General features: G+C 36.9%; 1 protein-coding gene across 1 annotated transcript in view; it reads left to right on the top strand.

Moving 5' to 3' along the window:
- The first annotated feature begins 604 nt into the window (after nt 1-604).
- WDR11 (WD repeat domain 11) overlaps nt 605-8,109 on the top strand; it is a 124,844-nt gene continuing 117,339 nt past the window's right edge. The window contains exon 1 of the mRNA XM_074233510.1: nt 605-859. The gene's annotated coding sequence lies outside the window, so the exon portion shown is untranslated. The remainder of the gene's footprint in view (nt 860-8,109) is intronic.

The following is an 8,109-nucleotide window of genomic DNA, read 5'->3' as shown; positions in this document are numbered from 1 at the left end:
TCTCCTTTTGTGTTTGTCCAATTGTACTTTCTAAGATTTTGTTTTCTTGTTGCAAGTTATTGTCTCCCCCAAATTTTCCAATTGATTTTTAAACTCCTTCCTTATTTCTTCAAGGAAGTCTTTCTGTGCTGGAGACCAGATTGTATTCTCCTCAGATGTTCCAGGTCTCTCTGGGTTGGGGTCTTTCCCTTCCAGGAATTTTTCTATGGATCCACCTTTCCGCTGACCCTTCTTCATTATGCTAAGAGTTGGGGGAGGGGGCTGGTTCACCTGGGCTTGGGGTCTCTAAATGCTTTACTGAGTGCAGTTTCTCTGGATGGCCAGTAGGAGGTGCTGGTTGCCCTCTCTGGGGTGTCTGTGACCTTGGTTGCCAGGCCTTCTCCCTTTGCTTGAGGGAGGGAATTGGAGCTATTGAATTCTTTTGCCTTTAATCAATGCGGGGCTTTACCCTGGCCTGAGGTGATTCCTCAGCTGGGCTGGTTCTTTTGCTCACCCACCTGGGCCTGAGGCAGAAATAATTTGCATTTGTTTGGGAGGAGGCCTCAGTGCAATGGAGGCATGGGTTCAGAGTTTCTCAGACCTGAGGAGCCCAGGGATGGTGTCCACAGGTGTCCTGCACCAGACCTCTCCCAGCAACCCCTTCCCCAAGCTCCAGGGGGACAGCACCAACACCAGCGCCTTTGGTTCCCCGCGGACCCAAGCCCCCTTTGTCCAGCCCCACCACTGATCCAGCAGGTCCGGTTTTCAGGCCCTCAGACTCCCGGTTCCGATTCAGCTGTTGATCTGGCTGATCTTCCCTGGGAGCTCAGACTCACCTGCTGGTACTCAGCCAAGGCTGCTGCGGGAGCCAAATCCTGAGGTAGATTTTCCTCTCCTGGCTTTTCTTTCTGGGTTTCTTAGTTCGTATTTCTTTTAAGAGGTTTGTTTCATGTGATAGATGGGGAAGAGATCAGGAGACTTTAGAACTGTGCCTGTCTTCTCTTCGCCATCTTGGCCGGAAGTCCAAAAGATTAACTTTCAATGAAACAGGGGAATTTCCCTTTGACCAAAGTTGAACAGAAAGTTTGATCTTCTAGTGCAGGACTCAGGTGAAGCATAGAGACAGTGGACAAGAAGGGTATATTATGAGAGACTCAGTGATGATGAACTGCATGTATTCCTGCATAGAAAGATGATGCTGATAATACTTATATGAACCTTCTCATTTAATAGAGCAGGTAGAGAGAGTTTTTATAGATGAGGCACAGGAGAGAGCTGAATTTGAAGATTTAATATATTGTAAAAATGGAGTCAATGGCTAAAAGGGAAATGTATTGGGAGAAAGAGAAAGGAGAGATAGAATAGCCTAAGATATTTCATATAAAAGGTATTTCATGTAGCTTTGCAATGATGTGGAAGGGGGTAGGCAATTTGGAATGAGGGAACTTTCATTCTCATCAGAAATGGCTGAGAGAGGAAATGGCATACACACTCAATAGGATATAGACATCTAGAAGAAAAAGGAGAGAAGGGGACAAGGGGAGAGGAGGGGTGATGTGGGTGATAGAGGAGAGGGTAGATCTTAGCACAAGATAGTCAGATATAACTCATTTTTTTTTTTTTTACTTTTTGCAAGGTGTTAGAATTGGGTAGTCTGTCTGGGACCATGGGGCCAGGTGGTTGCTGGGTCTCTGGGGGGTATGTAGGCTTGGGGCCTTCTGGCCCCAGGGGAGGTGCTCTGTCTGCTATAACACTCAGCTGCCCCACAGCACATTTTTGAAGAGGCACAGAGTGAAAGGAGAGAGAAAAAATAATAGGTGGTAGTGGGGAGGAATGGATGGAGGGAATTACAATCAGCAACAGCAACTGTGGAACAATATGGAAGTAACTTCTCTAAAGGACTTATGATAAAGAAAGTGATCCACATGAGACAGAGCTGATGGTATCAGAACACAGACTGAAACACATTTTTTTCTCTTTCTTTTACTTTATTTCTCATGAGGTTTTTATATTTTTGTGGGGGAGGGTATATTATGTTTACTCTAAAACAAGAATATTTTAGTAATGTGTAAATAAATTAAAGAAAAATAAAAAAATAAAGAAGATTATAATTAACTTTGGTCACAATCTCCATTTGTTTGCTCTTCAATATGTTGTGTTCCAAGATCTATGGTAATTTAAAGAAGCCACTACAAGGTCTTGTGTAATTCTAATTGTGGATTCACTATATATGAATTGTTTTTCTTCTTGTTGCTCTTAATATTTTCTCCTTAACCTGGGGGTTTGGTAATTAACTTTGATATTCCTGACAATTTTCCTCTTAGTATTTTTTTTAGGTGCTGATTCTATTCAATTTTTTTTACAAGGCAAATGGGGTTAAGTGGCTTGCCCAAGGCCACACAGCTAGGTAATTATTAAGTGTCTGAGACTGGATTTGAACCCAGGTACTCCTGACTCCAAGGCTAGTGCTTTATCCACTATGCCACCTAGCTGTGCCCCACTACGCCACCTAGCCACCCCAATTCTATTCTATTTTATTTCTAGTTTCCCCCTATGTTGTTCTAACACTTCAGGAAAATTTGCTTCAATTATTTCTTGTCTTATTGCTTCAAGATTCTTTTTTTCTGGATGATAGCTTTCAGATAGTCCAATTATTCTTATGTTTTATCTTCTTGATCTTTTCTTCAGATTGATTGTTTTTCCTTAGGAGGTGTTCCATATTCTCTTCAATTTTTTAATTCTTTATATTTTGTGTTATTATTTCTTGAATTATTATAACTTCACTGACTTTCCTTTGTCCACTTCTAATTTTCAAATAGTCTTTTTCTTCCTTAACATTCTGGTCTCTTTTTCTAATTGGTTTACTTTCTTTTCATAATCTTGTTTTTCCTTGAATTATTCTTTATTTTTTAGTTTTTCCTCAATATCTCTTATTTGATTTTAAACTATTTTTAAGTTCTTCTATGAATTATTTTTGAACAGGTAATCATTTGATGTTACTCTTCAGGGATGAAGAAGCAATTTTTGCTTCAGTATCTTTCTTTGAAGATGAACCCCTATGTTCTCTATTCCCATAACTTTATATAATTGGATCCTTTCTCCTTTGCCTGCTCATTTTAAAATTTTTTAGATGCTCCTTGTTTTATTCACCCTTAGTCCTTGGGTGTGGATGAATAGTACCTCTGGCCTCTGTAGCTTTGTCAGGCCCAACTTCTGAACTCTTTTCCTCTCGAAGACACAGCTGGGGTTCCTCAGCATACTGTTCTGAAAATGAACTTACTCCATGAGAACCCTCCAGTGGCTATAGCCTTCAATTCTCCCCTCTGGTCTGGAACCAAGAAAGAGAACTCAGTTCTCCTGTAAGTGTTGACAACAAACAGTGTCTCTGTGCCACTGCTTCTGAACTCATCAGGTTCTGGTTCCTTCTTGTCCAAGGACTACAAATCTGGCACAGAGACACACAGCTGGCCTTGAAGACCCTTATCAACAGAAGTTCCCTGTCTTCTCCCAACTCAGATCACTACCTCTCCACTCTATCTGAGAGGTAAGAATTTCTGTGACTGAGGTGGAGGTTATCTCTCAACCCAACTGTCCCTAGGCCCACCCCTAGTTGTTTCAGGGAGCTAGCCTGCAGGTGTTTATATTTTATTCAGTTTTGGGGGAAATCTGGAGAACTTGAAATTTTCTGACATACTCTGACATCTTCCTAGAATCTTCTCCCTGTATATGTAATTTTTCCACATTTCATTCTTTTCCCTAAGATCACTAAACAATATATGTGTTAGGTGGAAAGTAATTTGTAAAACAAAATGTTAAAATTTTTTGTTTAAATATAATTGAGAAAAATAAGATAAAAATTAAATGGAAAAAGAAAGTTAAAATATTTATATAAATATTGACCTGCAACATACACTATATCATGTCCCCATTTCTAGCTTGCATCAGCCTAAATTCTTCAGACTCCTCTGTCCTCTGTCCTCATAGAATAAACAACTATGAGATCTGGAAACCCTTTTAAAATGTGCCAGAGAGATAAATTTAATAAATTACCTTATATACACTCAAGTCTTGAAAAAAGCAAAATCTGATAAAAATTCAATTGAGTTTTTTGATGAGTCTATGGTGTGGTGAAAGAGGCCCTCAATTACATAGTTGTTAAACCTACAGATAATTTTGCAGTGGGTTATTTCACAGACAGGTATGACTATTTTGGAGAGGAATATTGAAGTATTAGATGAAGCACAAAATATATCTCTCAAACCAGAAGCTCTGTAAGCAGGACTCTGGCATCATAAAATATGACAAAATAAAACAACAAATAAGCAAATATAAGAAGAAAAATGTGCCTAGCTGTTATATTTGTAATAGGTTGAAAAATGAATATTACCTTAATGGTCATTAAAAGGAAACTGATTGAATAATTTATAATACATTGTTGTTCTGTCATTTGAGTCTTTGATTCTTCAGAGCACTATTTAGGTTTACTTGACAGAGATAATAGAGTTGTTTGATCTCAATTTCTCCAGCTCATTTTACAGATAAGGAAAGAGGCAAACAAGATTCAAGTGACTTGCCCAGGGTTACACAGTTTAGATTTAAACTCAGGTCTTCCTGACTCCAGACCCAGTGTTCTTTCTACTGCTCTACCTAGTTAACCTATGATATATTAATGGAATGGAATGTTATAAATGTTATAAAAAAGGAAAAAAATTGAATTTTGTAAAGAAATATGAAAAAGCTTATTAGTTGATACACAAAGAAAACCATCAGAAGCAGGAGCCACATTCAATCCTCCAATTCATTAAAATCATATTTAATACAGCACAATTACATTATAATATATGACATCCTAGGGAATTTTTTATCTGCCCTATATCTAGAATTAGTGCCTTATACATGGTAGGGATTTGGTTAACTACTTATTCTCTTGAGTGCTTTATGACTGGAAACTTTAGACTACGTCTCTGGCATTGTGTTTATGATTCATTATGCCAAGTCAAGGCTTCATTTTTAAACTGTGCTTGACTGAAACATTTGATGATCAATTTACTAGGGAACTCCAACTCTCCTCACTAGTCTCTTATGGGATCTACACACAAATTGTAGGATCATACTGTTGTCACTATCTCCATGACCCTAAGAAACATTGATGCTCCCAGATTGGACTTCTACTGTACATTTCTGCCAGAACTCAATGGGAGGATGAAATATTTTGAAATGGGCTTACAGAGAAGAATAGAAGAGAGAATTCTCTCTTTTATTGCCTGTCCCTTCTCTCACATTCATATACCACCCTCCACAGCCTCATTTTCTTTATCACGACTCCTCTTGCTACAAATCTCCTAAGGAAAAAGAATCAAATTATGAGTGTGGATACCTATTGAAATGTTCAGGTATCATATAAAAAAAGATCTAAGAGTCATAAGATAATAATGAGCTATGTAATGTTATCTTTTTACTGTAAGAAACAGACAGTGAGACAGAGAAATGGAAAGAGCAGAGACAAAAACAATCAAACAAAATGCACTCCCAGGATGTAGAAATAGTCAATAAAATGTATTAAGAAAACACTAGATTCAAAAAAAGGCAAGTCATTCCCTGTCTCAAGGAGCTCTTAGTTCAATGAGAGGGGACAACGTACAAATAAAATATTTATCAACAGAAGACAAGGGACTAGAATTAAGGGAGATAAGGGATATCAGCTGGAATGTAAAGAAAACCAGGTAAATCAGGAGGCAAGGTTGGATATTGGGTGCATTCTAGGCATGAGGGACAGTCAGATAAAATGTTCAGGGTTGGGAGATGAAACAAATATATAAACTCTTATGTATGCCTCTAACCAAGGCTTTTTTTAAAGCTCCTAAGACTTTTATCTGCCTAAATCATGTTCATATAATTGTAATGCTGAATTAGAAAAAATTTAAGTACAGAAAAGTAAATTACTTCCCCAAGGTCAATTGGGGGGCTTTAAAGATGATCCAGTGATAGAGTTAGCTAACTCCCAGTCCCTAGCTTCTTACTAGTCATACCCTTTTCAAGTCTCTCTGAAGCTGTGTAAATACTCCATTCATAGCTATTTGTAGTTAGCTTTGATCACTTTCACATGAAAAGTGAAGTTTTATTACTTATCAATATTTTTTTTCCAATCAGAATCAGAATGACAGACTAAATCCTAAATTTTCTGGTTAAAATAGTTACAAAACTTTGTGAACTTTCATGGGAGGGAAATGTGTAATTATAGTACCTGGTTCAAAATAGAGAAGAGAGAGATATATAATAATGGAACAAAGGATCTTATAAGGCATAATATTCCGTGGAACTCAAGTTATGAAAGCAAACCAGTTGACTTTACATGTGTCAGTTACACATAATCTGAAATGGCATGATTTGATAAGACACTGATAAAATATTTCCTTGGGTGGTCACTTCCTCTCTATGAACTTCAGTTTCTATAACTATAAAATAGGGAGATTGGGTCAGATGACCTCTAAGGTCCTTTTGAAATCTAAAGATCTATGGTCTATAATTCTAATATCATTTCCTCATATAAAAATATAGGAAAAGAGGTCCTATGAATAAGTAGACATATTCTGATTCTGGCTATACACCACTGTATAAAGGATTATTTGAGTTTCCCATTCACTAATACCATGGGGTGAATATTTTATAAGGAGGTTTGGAAAAAGAGAAAACATACATAAAATGACCAGAACTCCAGACAGACAAGTTGAACAACATTAGAGGTTATTTCTGAAATCATAGTTCCATTAAAAATGGATGAAACTCTCTTCTGCCTGAAAGGACCAAGGAAAAATCATTCAATTTAATTCCATACCATCATATATCCCAAATTGTAATATGCTGCATGATCTTCTGTGGTGGTGTATAGGTGTGAATGACATAAACATATACATATACATAAACACAAGTGAACTAGACCCCTCAAAGTCTCTCCCTTAGAATGTTGCATGCTTATTTATCTTTTATCCTTCAGACTACCTTGTACAATGCTCTATAACTTACTCTATAGAATACCTTCAGAGCTATACCAATTTCCCTTGTATTTCATCAACTTTACAACAAAAAAGTCATCAAACTTGTATGTGTCAATGGCAACCTACTTTACAATCCTTCATGACTCTTGAAATTAAATTCCCACATGAATATGTTTGTACTGATACTAGCTAATCTTTAAATCCCATGCAAGTGGAAGATATTGTAAATGATTTTTTACATAATTATAGACAGGGTAGATACTGTATTCTTGTTTATTTTTTTCTCTATGCATAGAGACAATTCTGAATGTGTGAATATCATTTGTATTTCCTTTCTGTGATCATCCTCATACATAGAAAGCTTTCCCTCCTTTTCTCTATCACCTGCCTTCCCTGCTTTCTTCACATTCCTTCAAAATTCTAACCATCTGAGAGGAAGCCTTTCTCACTCCCTTTAATCCTAGTTCCTTCTCTCTGTTGACTGTTTCCAATTGTATTTATATAGCTTTGTTTATTTGCAATTGTTTGCATACTATCTTCCTCCTTAAGCTGTTCTCTTCCTCTTCCCATTTTTTGGTATCATCATTGATTAGCACAGTTCCCTGAAAGATAGAAGGCACTTCTGCCTATTGAAGGACAAAAATTCCTTTTGATTGTAACACTTGATTTGGTAATCCATTTCCTGACCATTAGGAATTTAAGTTGTTTTAAACTGGTGGGTACAGAAAGTAGTTTTTGTATTTATTAAATAGCTTTTCAGGCCTTCTTACAAATAGGATTTTTTTTCTTTCCGATTCTTTGCTTTGGATATATTCCCAATAGCAGGACTGCCAAGCCATAGAGTATGACTAGTTTTATTTCCAAATTGCATTCCAATGAACCAATTATTTGCAAAGTCACCACTGATGTATGAGTGGGCATCTTTTCTTGTAGCCTTCCTAATATTGGTTTCTATTTATTTCTATGAAATGTGTTTTCCAAAACATTCTGTGGAGAGGTACAAGGAGAATTTCTATCCTTTGAGAATGAATTTTGTTTTCAACTGAAAGTAATCCAAATCTTTTGAATTACACAGCTAGCCAATCTGAGAAATTCTGTTTGAGGTTTAGAATTTTTTTTTTTAAAAAGGATCTGA

This window comes from Macrotis lagotis, chromosome 4 (assembly GCF_037893015.1).
Source record: "Macrotis lagotis isolate mMagLag1 chromosome 4, bilby.v1.9.chrom.fasta, whole genome shotgun sequence".
NCBI classification, from domain to species: Eukaryota; Metazoa; Chordata; class Mammalia; order Peramelemorphia; family Peramelidae; genus Macrotis; species Macrotis lagotis.
The sequence above is the reverse complement of the archived record's forward strand: the minus strand, read 5'-3'. Positions and strand labels throughout refer to the sequence as shown.